Source organism: Cebus imitator, unplaced genomic scaffold (assembly GCF_001604975.1).
Source record: "Cebus imitator isolate Cc_AM_T3 unplaced genomic scaffold, Cebus_imitator-1.0 Scaffold67, whole genome shotgun sequence".
Lineage (NCBI taxonomy): Eukaryota > Metazoa > Chordata > Mammalia > Primates > Cebidae > Cebus > Cebus imitator.
The window spans coordinates 5,279,084-5,302,938 of record NW_016107382.1 but is presented as its reverse complement, the minus strand read 5'-3'; the positions used below and the strand labels follow the sequence as shown (position 1 = coordinate 5,302,938).

At 38.5% G+C, this 23,855-nt stretch overlaps 1 long non-coding RNA gene across 1 annotated transcript in view; it reads left to right on the top strand.

Annotated features, from left to right (window-relative positions):
- The first annotated feature begins 8,186 nt into the window (after nt 1-8,186).
- LOC108305863 overlaps nt 8,187-23,855 on the top strand; it is a 26,065-nt gene continuing 10,396 nt past the window's right edge. The window contains exons 1-3 of the long non-coding RNA XR_001825917.2: nt 8,187-8,292; nt 19,790-19,909; nt 21,919-22,037. This is a non-coding gene — a long non-coding RNA (uncharacterized LOC108305863). The remainder of the gene's footprint in view (nt 8,293-19,789; nt 19,910-21,918; nt 22,038-23,855) is intronic.

The window sequence follows — 23,855 nt, the reverse complement described above, 5'->3', positions numbered from 1 at the left end:
ATGAAAGGAAAAAGACAGAGAGAGAACCAAATTATGACTAAAGCTTACTTCAGTTTTTGATAGTTTGATTTAGTTCTTTTAATGTAGCATTTTATTTTTACTCTGCTTTTTTAAAAGACCTTTAACAGAAAAACAGGTTACTATCTCAAATTTTTAATGCCGATTGAAAACATAGCTGTTTAGAACAAAAAGTCATGCATAACTGAAATGAACATTGGTTATACTTGACATTCTGCCTCGACTTTCACCTTTTGTCAACAATATTCTAATTTCCCTTTGGGTAAGCCACCCCTCATCCATTCTGTCTCTGTGTTTTAGATGGGACTAACCACACCCCAAACTCCCAGGACTGGGCATATAATCGAATAGTGTCAGCCTTGCTGCTTCAGAGACATGCATGTTCAGAGCCAATAAGAGTGAAAATTGAGATTATTTTCCTAATTGTTGGGAAACTGTATTTTCTATCAGAGTTGTTGAGAAAGTTAGACGAATGTCTAAAACCATTTCTACCTTTTAGAGATGAACCCACCTGAGAATGAGGCAAACTAGTCTAAGACATCAAGCAATGACGGCCACCTGAGGCACCGAACTCATTCCAAAACCACCTTTACCTCTGCTGAGTTTAGGAATGTGAATCCACAAATTACCTGGACCAGCCAGGTTTCAACTTTTTATCATTTGCAGTTGAAAACATCCCAACAGATTCAATTATGAAGGTATCTATAGTGCCCTTTCTGCAGTATATTCAAATCATCACCAAAATGATCTAGGAAGAAAAGCTTTTCTAAGTGCTGCTATTGTAAATCCATATGCCCAAATTATATGAACATTTGGAAGAAAAAGTAAAGTTCTCAGGTATTTAGAATAAAATCTAACCATAAAGCAAAATGTGTCCAGTTTTCTCCTTTGCTATTAGAATGCCAGAAAATATTGAATGCCCCAAATAAATGGATTTGATACATCGTTATATTCAAGCTACTCCAGTCATTTACATTAGGGGCTTTCAACTTGTTAAGCCATGAGGTACTTTATTCAAAATAAATTTATATGAAAGCCTAACATTTAAAAACAGATAAAAATAGGAGTTGCGGTATGGGTGGACACGGGAGGTGGGTATCAAACCCTGCCCAATGTTGTTTTCTTAGAAGCCTCACCCTGCTTCCCCAGGGTCTCCTTGGACACTAGCTCCACAGACCACAGTGTAAAATAAACAGATCTAAATGATCCTAACCGATTGACCATTTATCAGTTCCTCCATAAACACATTACAACCTTTCAGATCTAATGGCTTTCTAAAGAGCTCCTGTAATTGTCCCCCAAACTAGCAATCTACTGCCAGCTTCAAGCCTCAAAGAATTTAAGGTACATCTAAAATAAGGTCTAGTGAAAGAACTCTTAATAAAAATTAAAGTATTATAATATTCAGAATTATGAATGTGTCTCTCATGATCAATTTTTATTATAGCATTTTGAAAGTTTAAGATGGAATACTAAATGCAATATGCCAGAAGTTGCCAGGGGAAAAAAAAAAATAAACCAGAAGTCTTTTGAAACTTTTTGCAAGCCTTAGCTTTAAGTACCAGGCAGATTATGAGTTAAGAGAATTCAAGGTGAGAATAGTAAGGAAACTTTCAGATTATAACAGGAATGTGGAGCCAATGTTTAATTAACCACACAGGAAAGGAGAAAAAAAGACAACTTAAATAAAGCAAAAGAAAAATCTCAAATCACTTGCATTTGAATTTAGAATACTCTCTGACACAAATTCTCTACAATCAATCTGGCTCCGTCCTATCAGTAGCCTGGAAACAGCTTGAGAGTGTGAAGGGGAGGCCTTGAGGTCATCATAGAAGGCCATTAGTGGGTAAATAGAGAGTTGACCATTTGCGCTAAGGCTAATTCTTATAATTATAGAGCAGAGGGTTTAGATAGCTATGTTTATTTTCCATATCTCTCTTCCTAGCTTCATATAACCCCATCAATGTCTCCTTCCCCCGCTGCAATCTCTTTCCTTTATGTCATTTCCACTTGTGGTGCCCTTGTCACCACCCCCTCGTTTCTCACTGAGCTATTTTAGCTGTGAGAATCAGAGTAGCTGGCATGGTGAGAGCAGTTAAAGAAGGATGAATGACCCTATTTGTGCCAAATTAAAGAAAGCCTCCAGAAGTGCTTCCAGAGAATATATGCTCCTTGCATTGTCTGTTACCCTAAAGATTCTCTCTTGACTGCATGGACCTTCAACCGACTAGTCTACATAACTTTTTCTCCCCCTGCCTCCTAGCACTAAAATATTTGCTAATACATAGAAAAGAGAATCATATCAGTAAATGTTTGATGATGTATAGATAGTAAAAAGGAAAATAATATGAAATTAACATCCAAGGATTCACAATTTCAATCACTTTATCTAATAATAAAATGGTTTTGCATTACTTTTAACTCTTTGGTCTACTGACACAAACATGAACTTTAAATGCCTCAAAACAAGTAAAAAAAAATGCTTGTTAAGCAACTTTAGTATCATTTGTACAAATTTCTTGAACAGATGGTTAATAACAGTTAATTTTCACTTAATATTTACTACAAAGTCAGAATATACAGAATATAAGGGGAACATTCACTCCAAGGAACAAAAATAAGCCCATGCAAAGCAGAGAATGGCACAAAGCTTTCGATTCAACATTCAAGCAATAGCATTAATTGAGCATCTACTATAAGCTATTCATTGCACCAGGCACTGAGATCTTGCACAACAGGAACAAAGATCTCTGTGTGAGGCGTATGATACCTCCTGCAAATAATTCCTTGGTAGTCCAGTCTTGGGATTGTGTTACGTTTAAATCAGTAGAAATTGTGACTTTTACTTCCATTGCTCACAGAAATTCTTGACTGACCCTGGTAAATTTTCATCAAGCTTCTTGGTCCTTTGCTATATTCAGGCACCCTGAGCCTTCTAGGAATATCTCACACTTTGCCACAATAGAACTCTCTCTCATTTCTGTTGCTCTATCCCTAGTATTTTGGCTCTTGATTGCCTTCTCCTCCATTCCGCATAGTCTATCACAAGAGGCTTCACTTGTTGATAATTTTTATCATGTTATATGTGTAATATATCTTGTCTTCAAGGATCTGATCTAGTAGAGAAGAAAAATAAATAATATTTCAATATTGACATATTGTGATGTATCAGAATAGAGATAGGCACAAGTTTCCATGGAATTATGAGAGAAACACTCTTACTGAACTGGGAGAGGAGGAGGTTGGGACAGGGACAGGATTTGGAGGGCCTGGAGCAGAAGAAATGCCCTTTCCTGGGGTGAAAATGTTGCTGGTGCCAGGAAGCCCTCTTGAAGAAGCGCAGGTAAAACAGGAAAGACCAAAGCTTTTCCCTCCAATTACAAAAAACATTCAGTTTTATCAAACCTTTTTTTCCTTGAAAAAATGCTCTAGTAATTGACAGTATTTGATCATTGCTGTGCATGTAGTTTCTCGAGTTTTATTTCACTGGCATGCATTCAGGTAGTGATTTCTCCATTTGGCAGCATCTCCACCAGTTCCCCCTGCAGATATTAGCAAAAACATGTGTTCCTATTACAGAAAACTCCCCACTACACACGCATACAAAAAAACCAAAAAGTCATAAAATTGTAATGTCAAAAATCATGAACTGACGAATTACCTAAGGAATAAACAGCATGATAAAAGATGAATATAAAAGCTAAATGTATAAGTCTTCAAACACTATTTAAGCTAATCTTTCTAAATGTCTACAATTCTTTTCTTTCTTAATATGTTTGGGGAGAAAAAATAAATATGTATAAACAAACAAACTCTAGGGGCCTGTTTTCATTCTTAAAGCCAGATCCTAAAAGCTCTGAAGTTTGGCCCAAACATGGCTGAAGATCCAGAAGTATACAGAGTGAGTCATCACAAGAAGTGGTTTGCTTCAAAGGGCACCAAAAACAGAAATTCAAGATGTAGATTATAATGTAATTTTCAAGACTATTTAAAAATGCCTCCCCTCAAATGGAGCAACATAGTTATCTAATTAATTCAGGTGAATACATATTATCCTTTAATTCATATCTCATTAGCCTGACACAAGCTGGAGCACAATGTTCTTTATCATACAAGGTACATTTCTTGTTATAAAATGATACATTTTAGGAAATAAGGTGTGTAATGGAAGGCCAATTGCTCCAGAAGAGATGTGCATAACTTGTAATCTTGTAAATTAATTCTGCCTGGGCTGCATTCCAGTTTTCCAGAAGAACAATTATTAACAAAGGAAAACCCACCCAAAGGCATAAAAGACAGCATGAATACTGCCGCACAATTCCCTCTAGGTACACCCAGAAATTTTTCAGGATCCTACATGAAATCTTTTTTTTTTTTTTTTCTAAATAGTAATTTCATTAAAATATGTGCTGCAACTGAAGGTGTGTGAGTGGGAAAAAGTGCAGTGAAAGGAACAAGGCAAGAAAATGGAGTTTTAGAAATTACACAGTAAACGATGCTGATAAACTGAAGCATTCTGGTACAATTAAGGGTAGTTTTGTGTGCAGAAAAGATTATTCGATATACTTTATTAATAACCATTTTTTAAAGTTACAGATGTTGAATTCTTCCTGGAGTTTTTATGTTCAACTTCTTATTCTAATTTAAAAATCTAGCAAATTTACAACTGTTTGTTATAAGAGATTTAAACAGTACCAGCTGGTTTCCACTTATAAACTTGGTAACCTAAACACATTCAATATGCAAACATTGTTTACAAATTTAATACATTGTATTTCCTTTTAAGATAAAATTTCTGAATGATAGACCCTTGCAAAATACTTAAGAAACTCAGATAAATCAAATTAACTTTATATGGTAAAACTAGATTGTTTTAATATTCTAGTGCTATATATAACCTTAGAAATATTCACCAAAATCTATTGTTATATATTTGAAATGATATATGTAATACTAATTATGCATAAATTCTAAACATAAAATAAATACTATGGTTCTGATTCCCCTAAGCATTTTTATACTAATTCTAAACATTCCCATAGTTAAATGCTGCTTTTCTTTGGGGAGAAATACAAGTCAGGGCAAGATGTTCTTACTCCTACATAATGAATATTGATACAGGAAGATGAATGATAAGTGATTCCACCCCTCACCCCACAACCCAGTACTTGCCATAAAAAAGATAAAGCGATGTCCAGATACTCAGAACAGGGAGAGCTACACGATTCGCTCTTCTTTTGCTTTGTTTGTATATTAATAGTAATAAAAGAAGTTGAAGAATAGTTTTCCCTCACAGAGTTTCCTCCTGCACAATAAACGTGTGGACAAAATTCTTGCTGATCTGCACCAAGCCTCTCTGATCATTCTTTGTCAGGTAGGTTACTTTTCACTAGCAATTTTGACTGGGAATGAGATCTGCAACTTTAGACATTCAGAGCAATTCTCATCACCTGCTACTTAAGTAATTATTTTAGGAGTCACCTTAGCATGTTTGAGACTACCCAAAGGCTAGCGACTTTGACCAAATCCAACTTTTAAATTAGAAAAAGGCATAAGCTATACTTCTTAATGCATATACCTGCATGGTCTGAAGCATCAGTGAAGTCTTTATAATCCCCTAGACAGCCCTATGCAGTCTGATTCCCCCATTTCTACCAATTTCCTCTCTCATCCATAAAACTCTCTTCCTGATTCACTCTACTCCATCCACACCAGTCTTCTTACTACCTCTGGTCCTTGCCCAAAGTGTTCCTGCCTCAGGGCCTTTGCATTGGCTCTTCCCTCTACTTGGAATACTTATTCTCTCGTGAATTCATGGCTTGCTTCCCAATGGCCTTCAGGCTTTTACGCAAACATAACTTTCTCCAAAAAGCCTATTCCAAGCTTCCTATTTGAAACTGTAACCCTGCCCTGTCTCTTTACCCCTCCCACGTCTTTTTACCCCTCCCACTATTTCCTATTCTCCTGCCACTCAATTTATGTTCTCCCTATCACACAACAGCATCTGACATGCTATACATTTTAATGATGTACTTGCCTATTGCCTATTTCTCTCAAAGCTCCATGAAGGACAAGATTCTTTTCTTTTTTGTTCAGTTCTGTATCCTGATACTTAAAATGTTCTCAAAAAATATCTGTTGAATGAATGAATAAATGGAGGGAAGAAGTTAACTTCTGGGCGCCACAAAAAGAGAGTCCACATTATTGTTGATATCCTTTTAAAGAATGCAAAGTTGTCCAAGCCCTTCAGCAATGGTTTCTGCAAGCAATGTACAAATTTGAAAACAACCTTTCCTGTTCTTCCAAATAGGTCTGGGATGACCTCTGCCTGTTTTCAACCATTATTGATGGTAATTATTCATGTTTGAAAGTAACATTACATTTCTTTAAAAATATCCCTTAATTAGAATTTTCACTGTTTCAAAACAGCCTTATCCTTTAATTAGTCCAAAGTGGTAACCGAAATTTATGTCCCAGCTCAATTCATTCTCCTTCTTTACCTTAATCTCCTGTTTTCTCATTTGTCCCATTAACCATAAATAGGGCCGAGAGAGGCATAAATTGTTTTCTCATGATGAAAGGTCTGAATCGACTAATTAGGCCAGTCAATTCCCAGAGTGCAAAGGCTAAATTTTCTTGCTTGGATACACACCACATATCTGCAAACCACAGCACAGTTAGTTATCAAATATTCTGCAAATGTTCCCATGCAGAGCTCCCTCTGAGGGTGATCAGAGAGGCTTGATGCAGATCAGAAAGAATTTTGTCCACATGTTTATTGTGCAGGAGGGAACTCTGTGAGGGAAAACTATTCTTCAACTTCTCTTATTACTATTAATACACAAATAAAGCAAAAGAAGAGCGAATCGTGTAGCTCTCCCTGTTCTGAGTATCTGGACATCGCTTTATCTTTTTTATGGCAGGTACTGGGTTGTGGGGTGAGGGGTGGAATCACTTATCATTCATCTTCCTGTATCAATATTCATTATGTAGGAGTAAGAACATCTTGCCCTGACTTGTATTACTCCAGGGAAGACCAATTAAACTCCCTTAATAGACAATTCCTAAATGTCCTATATATGAAGCCAACTTGGCACTTCCCCCACTGGGTTATGAGCTCAGTGAAAAGTGCCACAGAAGTACGACGCCTGAGCTAAAAATGTCCAATGGCACTAGTGATGAAAAAGTCAGGCAGAATCTTAGGGTTCTCAAGCCCATGTTTCCCTTGAATTACTTTATTTAACCCAAAAGGTAAACATGTAATATCTGATTGTGGACACTATATTTGACATGAGGAAGCTTTCCATTCTCATATTAAGAAATAAACCAAAGAAAGAGTTATGACCTTGTGGATGACTCATTCTACAGGGGGAATTATCCAGGGTATTTAGAAAAAATAGGGCCCTTGCTGGGCACAGCGGCTCACACCTGTAATCCCAGCACTTTGGGAGGCCTAGGTGGGCAGATCACAAGGTCAGGAGTTCAAGACCAGTCTGGCCAACATGGTGAAACCCCATCTCTACTAAAAATACAAAAATTAGTTGGGCATGGTGGCATGAGTCTGTAATCCCAGCTACTCAAGAGGCTGAGGCAGGAGAATCGCTCAAACTCGAGAGGCGGAGGTTGCAGTGAGCAAAGATCATGCCACTGCACTCCAGCCTAGGCAACAAAGCAAGACTCTATATCAAAAAAAAAAAAAGAAAAGAAAAGAAAAGAAAAAGAAAAAGAAAAGAAAAGGAAAAAAGAAAAAGAAAAAATAGGGCCCCTGTTTTTAAAAACCAAATCCTAAGATATTTTTAGAAACCTGGAAGATTGTTTGCCATAAAAAGCTACCATCACCAAAAAAGCAAGAGATTTTCTAGCTCTTAAGACATAAAAGTTGGCTTTATATATGAACAGACTAATCCTTATTTTGGAAAAAATGTTTAAATAGACCCATTAGTTTTACTGATATACATAAAATATAGGTCCATAGCTTAGAGAAAAGCTTTCAGGTTGTTACTTAACTAAATGCAAATATTGAAAGTGAATCAGTTACTGCATATCATCACTCTTCCATCTGCTGTATACTTTTATATATTGTGGTTCAGGGTTATAGCTGTTTCTTAGTTTTATTAAAGATGAAATGTCTACTTTTCTTGATCATTTTTCTTGTTTTAGAGTAATTTATGAGAGGATGAGGTGGCAAAATGATTTTATTATGCCATTTAAAAATGGGAAGTGATTTACCATACAACTTAAATATTTTGACTATCATTACAGCAACTCTGTAAGGTGAGTACACTGGGAAGGATAAATTTTATTTAAAAAAATAGAAGAAAAGAGGAAGTTTTGCTTTCTTGGGGAGAGGCATGGCTCAGCTCTATTTAGATAAAAAATGATCTTGGACCTTGAACCTTTTGGTGGAAAAAGGCTGGGCTTGCCAGGCACCATCTGAAGGACTGGGGCTAAATACAGAGGGTACTGCATTTTTCTACATGTTATATGTTGTGAGGGGTTATGAGTCTTCCTGGGAAGCACAGAAGAAAAGGGATTAGTGGTGCAAAAACTAAAAAGAAAGGGATGAGAGGGGGAAAGACATGAAGAAAGAAGAGAAGGTGAAGGGGGAGAAGAATGGAGGAGGGAAAGACAAGACAGAAGGAGCGAGTGAGGAAGAAGAAGGGCTGTGGTGTTTATGCGCAGCATACCAACAGGTAGGAACTGGAAAGAAAGTTGGATACAAGAAGTTCCCCAAGGCAGCAGGGGCTGGTAGGCTCTAGGACAGAGCAGTCCCATCCTGAGATTTAAGGTGTGTGCTGGGCTTGGCTGTGTACCTACTTCTCTGCTCCCACGATCACCTCCTCCGCTACTTTGCAGTGAAGATACTGTCTCCTTGCTTTCCAAAGCCAACGCTTCCATCTGCTCCGCCACTGCGGTAACTTTAGTGTTGACTACTCCTCCTTTTTGTGTATGTAATGTTTCCCATTTGGGTCCTTTCTATTAGCTTCCAAATAGGAGCTAAGAACTTTGGGAGGCCGAAGCGGGCAGATCATGAGGTCAGAAGATTGAGACCATCCTGGCTAACATGGTGAAACCCCATCTCTACTAAAAATACAAAAAAATTAGCCAGACATGCTGGCACACGCCTGTAGTCCCACCTGCTTGGGAAACTTAGGCAGAAGAATCGCTTGAGCCGTGAAGGCAGAGGTTGCAGTGAGCCGAGATCACGCCACTGCACTCCAGCCTGGGAGACACAGTGAGACTCTATCTCGAAAAACAAAATAAAGTAAAGTAAAATAAAATAAAACAAGCAGCACTTATCTTTAAAAAGTTCCTTCACCTTCACTCTTTCCCTGCCACCCCTTTATCTTCCTCCTCTCCTTCACAGTTAAGGATCTCAAAACCACTATGGGTTTTTTTTTTTCTTTTTCCATGTTCTCCCTACACATTCATCTCAAACCAGCTTCAATCTGACTTTCATCTCCACCACACCATCAAAAACAGCCCTGGCTCTGTAGGTTATTAATGACCTGAAGACGCTAAATCCGATGAGAATTATTCAGAGCTCACTTTATTTATTTGACCCTCAAGCATTTGGCTTATTGATCAGCCCCTCCTTGAACTCTCTCCTTGCTTTGCTCTTCTGTAACTATCCCATCTCAGATTGCCTCCAGCCTTTCCTGTCTCTTTTGCAGGCTTGTCCTCCTCACCAGCCCTATCCCGCACCACATTCCTACTTTCTCTCTGAGGTACATCATACAAGTCTTTTTTAGTTCTCACCCTCCCTGTCAGAAAACTTTTCACGTGCTATTTCTGTAGATGGCTTTCAGGTTAGTTATCACTTCTTTGAGGAAGCCATTTCTTAAGAGCCAAATAGGTCAATTCCTACTTTTACTTTTATTGCACCATGTATCTTTCCTTTATAACAACTCTGGATGCTTCATCTGCATCAGCTGAGGTTTTGTACATATTTTCAGTAACTATTGGGTTAATAATATCTGCATCAGCCAATTGACTGTGCACTTCGTGATGATAAGGATCATGTTTGTTTTGTTTTGGATTGTGAGGAACTTACATTTGTTGTCTGCTCATTGTTTGGCACAGAATGATTCTCAGTACATACTTGTTAAATAATTTTCCTCAAACTTTTATTTTATAATTTTTTTATTTTTTTGAGGTGGAGTCTTGCTCTGGCACCCAGGCTGGGGTGCAGCAGCATGATCTCGGCTCACTGGAATCTCCGCCTCCCGGGTTCAAGTGATTCTCCTTGAATTAAGGAGAATCAAGTGATTCTCAGCCTCCTGAATAGCTGGAACTACAGGCACGTGCCAGCATGCCCAGCTGACTTTTTGTATTTTTAGTAGAGATGGGGTTTCACCATGTTAGCCAGGATGGTCTCGATCCCCTGATCTCATAATCTGCCCACCTTGTCTTCTCAAAGTGCTGGGATTACAGGTATAAACCATGGTGCCTGGCCTCCCCAAATTTTTATAAACACCCTTTCTAGTGATTTTCTATTAGCAGTGACAGGCAGAATGGGAGAAGGAGAATGGCCCTGCAGGCTTGAGGGATAATTAGAGCTTGGAGAGTTAGAAGGAAACATTTCAAGCATGGAAAGATTCAGACAAACCCAATTCCCTTTAGGCACTCACACAAATGTGAGGGGGTGCACAAGTCATTTCCCCTTGTCACTAAAAGCAAAGATAATCCCAGATTGCTGGAGATTTGGAGACAACCAGAAAACATAGTGTTTGCAGTTGTGTTATTATTACAATCTTATGGAGAAATAAATGAATTGTCAGAGACTAGATGAAGTCAGACTTCATTTGTGGATCCAAAACCTGACAGCCCAGCAGAAGCAGTGGGGCCTGGTAAATGCTAGAACACAGTTTCCAAAACACAAAGATTCTAGTTTCCAAAACACACAGATTCTAATTCAGTTGGTCTGGGGAAGAGGTCAGGAGCCTACATTCTAAAAATAACCCATCCCAACACACCCCTATTCAATTATAATAATATCCCAGATTTGGGAATTACTAAACTAAATAATGCTTAAGATATTTTTCACTCCTGAATTTCTATGAATCTCTAAAAATATAATTAGGATTTTCCTCAATAGAGGTTATATGAAGCTCAGCTCAAGTCATGAATTGTTTATTCTTTTGTTCAATAAGCATTTGATGCAAACTTTTTACCGAGGAGGCACTGAGCTGCCTTTAAACACATGTGCTCCTTAGGAGTAAAATGAGGTTGATTTGACAGAATTACCTCTGCACTTAATGAAATTACAATACAATGCAATTAAAGAAATTAGATGTCCAAGAAATAATTTGGGATACATAGGACATTGTATGAACTAAAATTTCAGTTATCTGTTCATCAGCATTGTCAGGCACCCAGAAAGGTCTCAAAACTGCAAATAAGTGGGGTTATTCTTGACCTTTTGTGCCTTCCCCTCACCACCCCCTCTGAGATGTAACCTCTTTTTCTTCTGTAGCTCTTATATCTCTATATTGTAACTCTTGGCACAAATTGCTTCTTCATTCTGAATATGTATCAAGTACATGTATTCTGTATATAGTAGGGGTTTAAGAGTTTCAAATGAGTCATTGGCCAAGCAGGGGAATGGTTTTCAAAATAGTTTCTGCTTTGAAAGAGGTGTTTAAAAGACAATGGGGACAAAAAGGGAAAAAGAAAAATGAAGCTGAGAGAAGAAAGATGAAAAGTTGGAATGGTGTCAGGTGGCACAGATATAAACTGTGGTGGTGTGGTATAAAAGCAGGAACCACATTGGTATCAGAGAGATGGCAGTTCGCTCTCAAAAAGGGAAGATAAAAGACTAGGGGTGGCCTGTCCTTGGTCTTCAGAGATCACTGAGGCACTAATGATCTCCACCTCTAGCAAGTACCTCAATGATCTCTGAAGACCAAGGGAGAGGCCACCCCTAGCAAGTGTTGGAAGCAAAAAGTGGAAGAGGAAAACAGGAGAGAACGGTAGAGGCAGATGAAGTCTCAGCAGAAAACCCTGAGCAAGTTGATGTGATACAAGGACCTTCCCAGAGTCTGGGGGCTGGAGGGTGAGACACATTTGTCACATGCAAGAGTCAAGTAACAATGTCATTCTATCCCATGCCCCACAGGGCTTCATCTCTTCCTACAAATGTACTGATAGCACAATGCAATATTACTTCATACTTCTAAGGATTGCCCTGATAGGATGATATAATATTTAATATTGCTCTAAGGTAATATGCTATTTAATATGCTCTTATTAACAAGGCAGGGAAGGACATAGTCATAGCCAAATCATTGACTGATTTGCCTCGAGCCAAGCTTCTTATATGAATTACATTATTATAACCTCATACAAAGCTAATAATGCACTTATTGTTATCATTCTCATTTTACATTTAAAAACCAGCCAGGAGTGTGCCAGTAAATATTTTATAAGGAAAAAACTCTGATTGACAGTGTCTACCAAGATCTATGGTGTAAATACTCCATGGAAATACTACTAACATGATGTCACTGAATGTAGAGTTGAAAGGGTTGTATGGTAGCATACCCTTGCATATTGCTTCTATCATAGACAATGGATGAAAATAGTCAAGAGCATACAGTAAAATGTAGCAAAATAATTGGGAAATGATGAGTTTGGAGTCTTTATTAACTTCACCTTGAACATAATTTGTTTAATTGTAAATTTATATACTACAATATTTAATGAGGGCTGTGTTTAACAGCCAGCTCACAAAGCCTTGAAAATTCAATGATTAGCTCTCATAAGCCAGTATGAGCTGGCTCCAGCATACCTCTGTCAGTCCAGTGTGATTTTGGAATATATTCCCCTTTATAACACCTCAATTTCTAACTATTTCCAGAAAACAGTGAATTTTTAAAAATCTTGTCTCCTTAAGGACTGATTCTTGTATTTTAAACGTGGTCCCCCAGCCCTCCAGGTGATTCACGTAATAGGCATGAAGTTATCAGAGTCACGTCATAAAGAAGTCTAAGAAACCCAGATGAGTAGATGAGGGATGAGTGTCACCAAGAAGCAGATCCCTGTATGAGAATCAGTATGTGGCAACAGAAATCAAACCACTTTCAAGTAAACCCAAAATTAATGTGAAGACAGATCTTCTCATATATCTAGACAGGGCTGAAATTAATCCTAGAGATGGAGAGTTTTGAATCTGCAGTGTAGGATAGGCAAATGATTACACTGACTAATTAAACAGACCTTGAGGTTGATTTGCCAAGACCCAGACCCCCCTTCTTTCCTACATTTTTGTCATTGAGGCAAACCAAGAGCACAGGGGATGCTGACTCCCACCCTGGCTCCAAACATAAAACATGATCTTAGGGCCTAACAAAATCAGAATATTTTTCCCACCTGGCCCAAAATAAATATCTGGGCTGCAAGGTAGGAGGGAGGATTTGCCTGAAGCTTTGGGATAAATAGTAACTGGTTCTTTGGGCAGCGGATGTAGATCTGGGAGCTGTTGGCCGCCGTGTTGGGACAAGAGCATAGCAGCTTTAAGACAAAGCTGCATTACTCACCACTGAGTATCAGAGAAAAGGACAGAAACCAAGTCCTTGGTGATGCAATTGTGTGACTGGATAAACCCAGTCCTGACACCTATATTTCCAGTTATGTGAGCCAATAAATCTTTTATGGCTTGAGCCAGTTTAAATTGCGTTTTCTGATAAGGTAACTGGATGTATTCTAGCTGAGACAATCTTCAAAGTGATCAGGTACGTGTTCATTGAGAACAGTACCTGGCAAAACATGCTGGAGAAACCAGGGAAGTAAAAGGTCTTAGGGGGCTGGTATAGCCAATGAACACTACACATGTATCTTTAGAAGTGCCTTTAAAGAAGCACTTTAGGAAAGTAGGTAGATGTGGCAGATGAGGAAGAGAGTAGGCCTTGCCATCTGCAAGGAGGGTGTGACCAGCCATACAGGAATGGGCTAGGACCAGCTGAGCATGGCCCTTCCCTTCTCTCGTCTGACAGTTATGAAAAGAAATTCTTTCATTTCCTGGTGAGCAGAAGCTCTACCCATTGCATCAGCTTGCTGCTGGCCTGGTGTCCGCTCCTTAATCAGATATGCGAGCTAGGGCAAGTGAATGCCAAGTTGTAAAAATAGAAGAACAGGTAAAGGGAAATTCTCTCCAGTTTGCACCTGGAATAACCAGAGGTGATAGATATGAGAAAGCCAAATTGCTAGGTAATCTACACATCTGGCAGAGCTTGCCACAGAATGACATGGTCGTGAACAACTTTCTTTGAGAAATTTGCCTTGACTGTCAAAGGTGGTTTTCTTTTGCCTTGATGTTCTATAATCAGTCAAGAAAAATGTCTATAATCCAAATTAATATCCATATGAACCAATCAAAATCAGAGATGTATGATATATTCAGACTGGAGATGTTACTCTTCAACAATTATACAAACAGGCATTTGCCCCACATCCTCGGTGGCTCCACAAGTCCCCTTCTGTGAACATTAAACAGCTCACAGAGCAGAAAGATAAGGTTCAATTGGCCAGGTGCGTGGCTCATGCGCGGCCAGCACTTTGGGAGGTTGAAATAGGTGGATCACTTGACGTCAAGAGTTCAAGACCAGCCTGGCCAAAATGGTAAAACCCTGTCTCTACTAAAAATGAAAAAAACTGGCCATGGCAGGAGAACAGCTTGAACCTGGGAGGTGGAGATTGCAGTGAGCTGAGATTGCATCACTGCACGTGGGTCTGAGTGACAGAGTAAGTAAGTAAATAAGTAGGTAAATAAATAAATAAATAAAACTCAATGAAAATCTAGAATTTAATGGTAAGCTCCTTAGAAGGTACCCCCCTTGATTCCTCTCCAGTTTTCAAAAGGAAATCCTCATTCATAAAATGTCTGAAACCAACTAATAATTTAACCTGTGACTCTTAGTTTGGGGCCCTAGTATGCCAGATTGTCTGAAATAGTGATTTATAATTGCAGATAGTCCAGCAATAATTTCAGATAACACAGCCTCGGCTGACACTTTTTGGATGTTTTCCTTCTGATAAATTTCTCTTTTTACTTTTTTCATTAAATTTATCTGTTCTGGTGTCTTCGTTTCTTCTTCCAGCAGTCTGAAAATCTCTGTGCAACCCTGATCCATGAGCTATCCCTCCATCTCTTTAAAAACACAGTAATGGAGTAAGAATTCATAAGTGTATGCCTCAGAATACTCTCAGATATCTGGGACCTGGGAGTCTCAAGATCAAGGCCACGCAGAGCTGGATAAAACAAAGCTAGAATCAGTAATCATAAAAAATACTCCAGTACCCAAGTGCGCCTGAGCCGCTTTGCACATCCAGGGAAGGCTGAAAGTATTTTCTAACCTATGAAATCAGTTTCTTACAAAGATAAAAGGAAATTATTGTTGGTCTTTTCACTTTATGACCTACCTCTTCGTAATAAGAATTGAGGCAAATTTGTCATCAAATGCTCTTTTCAGAGAGGTAGGATGTCATAATGGAGTGGCCCAGCCCCTGGAGTTAGACATAAATGAAGACGAATGCAAATTCCCTCGCTGATCAGCTCTATGCCTTCTGGCAGTTACTTAATCGCTCTGACCCTTGCTCTCTTTTGCTATAAAAAGGGGTTATTGGCCAGGTGAGGTGGCTCACGCCTGCAATCCCAGCATATTGGGAGGCCAAGGCAGGCAGATCACCTCAGGTCAGGAGTTCAAGAACCAGCCTGGTCAACATGGTGAAACCCCATCTCTAGTAAAAATTAAAAGAATAGCCAGGCATGGTAGCACATGCCTGTAATCTCAACTACTCAGCAGGCTGAGGCAGGAGAATCACTCAAACCCAGGAGGCGGAGGTTGTGGTGAGCCAAGATGGCGCCATTGCACTCTAGCTTAGGCAACCCAGTGAGACTCTATCTCAGAAAAAAAAAAAAAAAGAAAGATATGGGGTTATTGATGATACCGGCATTTTGGGCATGTTATATGGATTAGGAATAATCTATTAAAAACACATAACATAGTGTCTGGTACAAAGCAGACATTCAACAAATTACACTTATTATTATTTCAAAGTAAATTAGTTTAAACATTTAGAAATCGATTTATGCTTCCAGGTGACTACATGAACCTGAGAGATTTTTTACTTTTTTGCCCCATAGAAATTTTCTGTAATTGTATACACTGGCTGTGACCCCAGGTATGAATCTAGAAAAATATATTTAAAGTAATCTTATTCCAAATTAAAAATAAATTCTAATAGTTTGCCTCAAAAAGAGAAAGAATCAAGCTTCCCATTAAGACAAATTCAGTAACCACAAAGGCATACAGAGCAAGACAAAAGAAGATAATACTATTCTCTCCACAAGTGTGTGACTCATTTTCAACTCAAAGATGATGTGCAGGAAACAAATGCTCATTTACCCACTAGGCTGCTCAGAGCTGCAGGGATACAGACAACACCCCACTCATTTTTTGCATATTCAGGCAAAATGTTATGTCCTTCCTCACTGGATTCAGTCCCATTTTTGCAGGTGTAACTTTTATAAGCAAGACTGAAAAGAAAAAAAAATGTGCCATTTGGAAGTGCATTCAAAGCCCATTAAGATGACACATTCACTTGTATTTCTCGTCAACCTTCAGGCCGCAGGACAGCCTCCCAACGGTGCTAAAGAATCAAGGGCGGAAGGCCAAAATCATCCAAAAACAAATATGATACTTCAAAAATGCCTGAAAAGGACAGGTGTGCTTTTCAAGAAGCCTTTCCCTCAGCGGTGTAAGCTTCTGCGTGCTGCCCAGATGTAGCTGATAAAGCAAGGCTTTCTGACTTTGCAGCCTGATAGATATAATTTTCACACCGTATATGGAAAGATAATGCACCCAATGTATTGGATTGTGTTATCAAGCAGTGTGTTCTCTTATTTCACTAACAAATGTGCAGACAAACACACATTGTGGCAAATGCAAGGAAATCACTAGCCTGTGTTTGAAACTTAAACCTCCCCATTCTTTAGAGTACAGCAGTATTCAGGCAATAGGGATGCATGGTACCAGTCTTACCCTTTCTCTACAGACTCCAGAACACGACAATAGCTGATATGTTTCAGTGCATGAATAATTCTGATCCCAGCTAGACAATTTCTGTGAAGGAATTGTCCTTATATTAGTTATCTCATAAAAATATGTATATTTTATTATAAAACAAGAATATTCAAATGGATATCCAGAGTTTGGCCCCAAATCTTCCCCTTTCCTGTGTCTTATGCAAAGTAGAGGTATATATATATATATATATTATATTATATATATATATATATATATTATATTATATATATATATATATATTATATTATATATATATATTAATCAATTAATTAATTTTTTGAGACAAAGTCTTGCTCTTTCCCCCCAGGCTGGAGTGCAATGGCACGATCTCGGCTAACTACAACCTCTGCCTCCTGGGTTCAAGCAGTTCTCCTGCCTCAGCCTCCCGAGTAGCTGGGATTACAGGCACCTGCCACCATGCCTGGCTAAGTTTTGTATTTTTAGTACAGATAGGGTTTCACCACGTTGGCCAGGCTGGTCTTGAACTCCTGACCTCGTGATTCACCCACCTCGGCCTCCCAAAGTGCTGGGATTACAGGTGTGAGCCACCATACCCAGCCAAGGTCAATAAATATTTATCAAATGAATGTTAAAAGCATGAAAGAATGTGTTGTTTGGATTTTGATGCCTTTCTAGTGAGTTTTTCATCTGTTTTTCATTTAATCATAGCTCATTGTTTTGAGATAAGAAAATTTAGACGTAAAGTTATGATAAGCCACCAAAATTATAAAAAGCAGACTCAGGAACTGAACTGTATTATTTGCCTGTCCCTTCATGCAATTTCTTTCTACTTTTTACAGAAAAATACCCCTTCCTGCTGGTTCCACCCCTGAAATATTTATAGGCTGATGCCCTCTTTAGTCATCGCTGAGCTAAGCTGCGATCTTTTAATCATTTCTCAGAAGTCATTTTCTCCATCAGCTTAATCATTTCATTTACTTCTCACTCCACCCAATGTGTTTACATCCCTTAGACATGAGATTCCAGAACTGAAACACAGCCCTTCAAGGAACAGGAGAGAGGCCAGGCAACGTCAAGGCCCTTGATAATAGAACGTGTCCTCACATGTGACTCCATACATGTTTTGCTGTGGGACTCTTGAATTCCATCTCACCTTAGAGGCAAGATGCAATCTTTATCGCAGCTCCAGGGATAATGCTATGTCACACAAAAATGTGCACTGCTTTTGATTTCAGGCACACCTGGGTTCAAATCTTGGCTTCCCAATTTACTACCTATATAACCTAAGGCAAGTTATTAAGCATCTCTAAATCTTGGTTTGTCAGAGATAGGTTGGGAGGAATACTAGCTACATCATAGGAGTCTTGTGAGAACTAAATCACTTAATATATGTAAATGGCCTGTATATACTATACCTAGCACACATTATATACAGCACTCTTAGTAACCTCTAAATCCAGTGTAAAATCAATTTCTCTCTCTCACCCCACTGCATTCAATATACCAGGAATTTTGTCCACCTTTCCTTCATTTTTTCTGAATGTATCCATGTCTTCCCACTGATATGACTCACAGTTAGATCAGCTCCCACATGATCAGACCCACCATCATTTCTTACCAGGACCATTGCCATAGCTTCCTCATTCCCCTGCCTTCATTCTTGCCCTATATAACCCATTCTCTACACTGTAGTGATGTCATCTTTTTAAAATATTAATTGGATCAGTCCACTTGCCAGCATAAAACATGGCATAGGCTTCCCATTACACATAAAACAAATCCAAAATTCTTGCCATGGACTGCAGGACCTCAAATGATCTTTCCCTGCTTGTATCTCTGAGGTTGTAATTCTCTCCTCTTCTAACGCTTACTCTATTTTTAGCTACATAGGGCTTTTGGATCTTGAGCTCACTAAGCTTATTCTGCTACCAGAAAGTTTACCCTTGTCCTTTCCTAAGACTTAGATGTTCCTTCCAGATATCTTTATATGATTGGTTCCTTCTCATCATTTCAGTCTAAGATGAGAGGTCACCTCCTCCAAGAGGCCTCCCTTGGTCACCAAATCCCATGTTGTCTCTCCCTTATAACCTAACACTGTCACTTTATAGCACATTACTTTGTCTTATTTTCTTTATATCACTTGTCACTATCTGAAATTATCATCTTTATTTACTTGTATACTTCCAGAATGTCTGTCTCTCTCAACAGAATGTCAGCCCTATGAAAGAAAGAGCTTTGTCTACTTTGCATATCTCAATATTGCCTCCTAAAACAGTGCCTGGCATGAATAGGCACTCAAATATTTGACAAATGGATAAATTGATGTTTTTAAGCCTATTCTGGAAGAACTGGGCTCTAACATACTTTTCATAAGTATGAAAAGTATTTGACAGACAAGATAATGAAATCTTAAGGTATTCTCACATAAATTTGTTATCTCAGCCCTAAATTTGGCATAACCAGGAAATTCTGAAGCATTATAAAATGGTTCAGAACACAAAGCATGTTTTAATCCTAGCTTTGCTACATCCTTTCTTGTGTGACCTTAGATAAGTCAGCTGATGTATTAAAACTGGTTTTCTTGTCTAAAAATATAAGTATAATAATGCGTACAATATTAGAGGGTTTTGTGAGGATTAAAGGAGCTAAGTCTATAGCACAGTTCCTGGAACATGTGTGCAGTCAATAAATGGTGTTTATTATTATTATGGCTGTTTTCACAGTAATTAATTCTGGCACCATACTTTACAAAGAGCTTTGACAAATTGGAGCCCATCCAGAGGAGAACACACTATCCTGTGAAGGGTCTGGAAACTACAACTTGTAAGGAATGATGCAAAGAGGTGAGGATGCTTACCTTGTAAAAGACATATTTTAAGAGGAACATGATAGCTTTTTAAAAAACACTGAAAAGAACTGTCTGGTAGAAAAGGGATTTGATTTATTCAATGTTACTCTGGAATATACATTTAAAGCTAAAGAGTAAAAGTTAATTCTTAAACTCCTTATAATCTAATAACCAAACTTTCCCAAACCAAAATAGGATTGAATTCTACTTATAATAGTAAAAACTTATGTCATGTTTGCATAAATTTTTATTAGGGAAATTATATCATATATGAAGCCCTTTACAATTATCATTGTATTAGTCTGTTTTAACGCTGCTGATAAAGACATACCCAAGACTGTGCAATTTACAAAGGAAAGAGGTTTAATGGAACTCCCAGTTCCACATGACTGAGGAAGCCTCACAATCATGGCAGAAGGTAAAAGGCATGTCTCACATGGTGGCAAACAAAGAAGAGGGCTTGTGCAGAATAACTCCCCTTTTTAAAACCATCATATCTTGTGAGGCTTATTCACTATCATGAGAACAGCACAGGAAAGACCTGCCCCCATGATTCAATTACCTACCACTGGGTTCCTCCCACGAGATGAGATTTGGGTAGGGACACAGCCAAACCATATCAACCATATTAAGACTTTGTATCAATATGAAAAGTATGTGTAGGATGTCAACTGCAAAAAAGCAGACTATAAAATATATGCATAGGCAGACTATAAAATATAGGCATTCTATAGAGAGAAATGGAAAGAAAGAGAGAGAGAACATAAGTACAAACACATGCAAATAAAATGCGTTGCTTCAAGGGGTGGTGAAGCAACCATAGGTTGCTTCCATAGGTTAAAGGAGAGGCCAGACAATCTCTTAGAAGAAATAGCATGTGAGAAGTGATATCACAGAGAAAGCATTAGGCAGGGTGAACACTGAAAAGATTTCAAAGCTCCATGGGTCTATGATCTGAGGAAATATATTATTGAATTGTGGACACAAAATTGTGCTTTTTAAAATAGCGTAGAAGACATTACGCCTCTCAAATATTTTCATTTCCTCCCAATTTAAACAGGCAAAAAAAAAAAAAAAATAGGACGTCAAGAGACCCAAGTTCTGGGCTCCACGGTTCAACTGGGGCATCAACACCCACAAAGTGGACGTTTCTGGCCATTATTTCACTTCTGCTCCAGCAAAAGCCTGTCAACCTCTTGCAACCTCATTTTCTGGATCCTCTCCCCAAAAGAAGGAAGTTGCATGCTTTCTGTTTCTAAAAATCTGTGATTCATCTTGATTATTTTGTTTCATAAATCTCAGCTTGACCAGGAATTAGAAGCCACCTGAACTTTGCAAATAAGGAATTTCCAAGAACACTAACAATGGAATAACTGTAGGAGAATTTTGCTCCCCAAATCAGGGAGAGTCCTTTTTCCACATAAGGTTCAAAATGTAATAAATGATTTCTTTTGTAATTCAATGGGTGAAAAGTTTAGAACTCTAAGAGACAAGCATCCATGAGTAGGGTTTTTCTATAAAGTCTCTTTGTTTTATATGCAAGATGATATTAAGACATCACCTGCATTGCTTTCTTGGCTTTTGATGATAAAAGAGCTCCCCTCCATTGTTGTTAAACTTCCTGGCAAGTTTTCAGACTATCTTCATCCTAGAAGGGCCAATAGACAGAGGACTGCCATTTTCAAGCATTGAATACATGATTGGATCCTTCCTTGATGTCAACTTATCTCCCATTTTATATCTCAGATGATTTCCAGTGGTGGCAAAAACATGGACTTTCCTTTCCCACTTAGGGAACTATGAGGTGTGCTTGTAGTAGGCAATAGACATATTACAAAACAGCAAACCCATAGAACTTGAGACACTATGAATACTGTAGAACAGTCTTATTCTCTTTGAATTCTTGGTTATAATTCATACAGATTACATTGTGGGGACAGAACAAAGTAAGCCTTGCTGTGCCATGCTCTACTTGTGAAGAATTCTCTGACTCCTATATTTCAGATGAAGGAATCATTGTAACATAACAATGGTCAGGAAGTCCCCTGCTCCCATGCCCAGAATTGACCTACAGTCCTCAACCCAATAATCTCAAGCCCAGATGATTACCACTCACATGGAAGGTAAGCTTTTTTTCTTTCAGAAAACAGAATTTTTTTATTGTTATTATTTTTTATAATTAAGGTGAAATTCACATGACAAAAATTAATCATTATAAAGTGAACAAGTCAGATCAATTTATTACATTCACATGTTGTATAATCATGACCTCTATCTAGTTGCAAAACATTTTCATCACCTTGAAATAAAACCTCTGCACCAACCTAATACAAGCTCCAACAGAAGACAGGATACTTTTTTCAATTTTTTTCTTGCTGTATCTCTAACATCTGTATCTCTAATGACACTAGAAGATGCTCAATAATTGTTTGAAGACACTGAATAATCAAATAAGTGATTTAAATCCTAGTATTATAGTTCAAGCAGCATTTTCAAATAATGTATATAAAATGAGGGTGTTAAGATGTGGGGGAACGGAAAGTAAAATGGAAGGTGTCAACTATATCAACTCTTGAATGACTACCATTGTATGCAGGCACTGTGCCAGATGTCTCTTGCAGGTTACGTCTTTTTTTTTTTTTGAGACGGAGTTTCGCTCTTGTTACCCGGGCTGGAGTGCAATGGCGCGATCTTGGCTCACCGCAACCTCCACCTCCTGGGTTCAGGCAATTTTCCTGCCTCAGCCTCCTGAGTGGCTGGGATTACAGGCACGCGTCACCATTCCCAGCTAATGTTTTGTATTTTTAGTAGAGACTGGGTTTCACCATGTTGACCAGGATGGTCTTGATCTCTTGACCTCATGATCCACCCGCCTGGGCCTCCCAAAGTGCTGGGATTACAGGCTTGAGCCACCGCGGGTTACCTCTTCTAATCCTAAACATTATAAGACAAATGGTTCAGCTCTAGTAGGTTCTTTGAAACTTATCGCCTATTATCTATTATCTTTTCATTCAAGCTATAGTATTATTTGCTAGCAAGAGACATAGACTTTAGAAATAAATTTGCTGGCCAGGCGCAGTGGCTCACGCCTGTAATCCCAGCACTTTAGGAAGCCGAGGGGGATGGATCATTTAAGGTCAGAAGTTTGAGACCAGCCTGGCCAACACAGTGAAATCTGGTCTCTACTAAAAATACACACACACACACACACACACACACACACACACAAAAGCTGAGCATGGTGGTGCATGCCTGTAATCCCAGCTACTCAGAAGGCCAGGCATGAGAACTGCTTGAACCCAGGAGGTGGAGGTGGCAGTGAGCCAAGATTTTGCCACTGGACTCCAGCCTGGGAGACAGAGTGAGACTCTGTCTCCAAAAAAAAAAAAGAAAAGAAAAGAAAAGAAAAGAAAAGAAATTTGCTAATCTTGATGTTGTATGCTTTTACTCCTAGCTATAAGGAAAACAATTATGGCGGGTAAAGGCAAGCTGACCATATTTATCCCAAATAATTCAAATAAAATGTAATTCATGAAAAATGTAAAAAGTATTATGGATACATAATCAAAGGAAAAATTAACCTCAACATGTACAATCAAAGACCTTACTAGAAGCTACCACTTGATCTAGGCCTCAAATAATTGACATGCTTTGTAAACTCAGAAGTCTGATACAAGGTAAGTTATAGGATAGGAAAAGACAAAGAACTCTTAAAGAGCATGGTATGCAAGAAGCCTTTCCGTAAGTGGTAGGGAGCTTCTAAGGCAGCCCCCACTGATCTCCACCTCCTCATGTTTATATCGTTTAATACTCTCCACTTGAATATGAGTAGGACCTATGACTTACTCCTAGCCAACAGAATATGGCAAAGGTAAGTGGGATGTCGCTTCCATGATTGTGACGTCTGTCTTTTTTTTTTTTTTTTTTTAGAGACAGTGTAT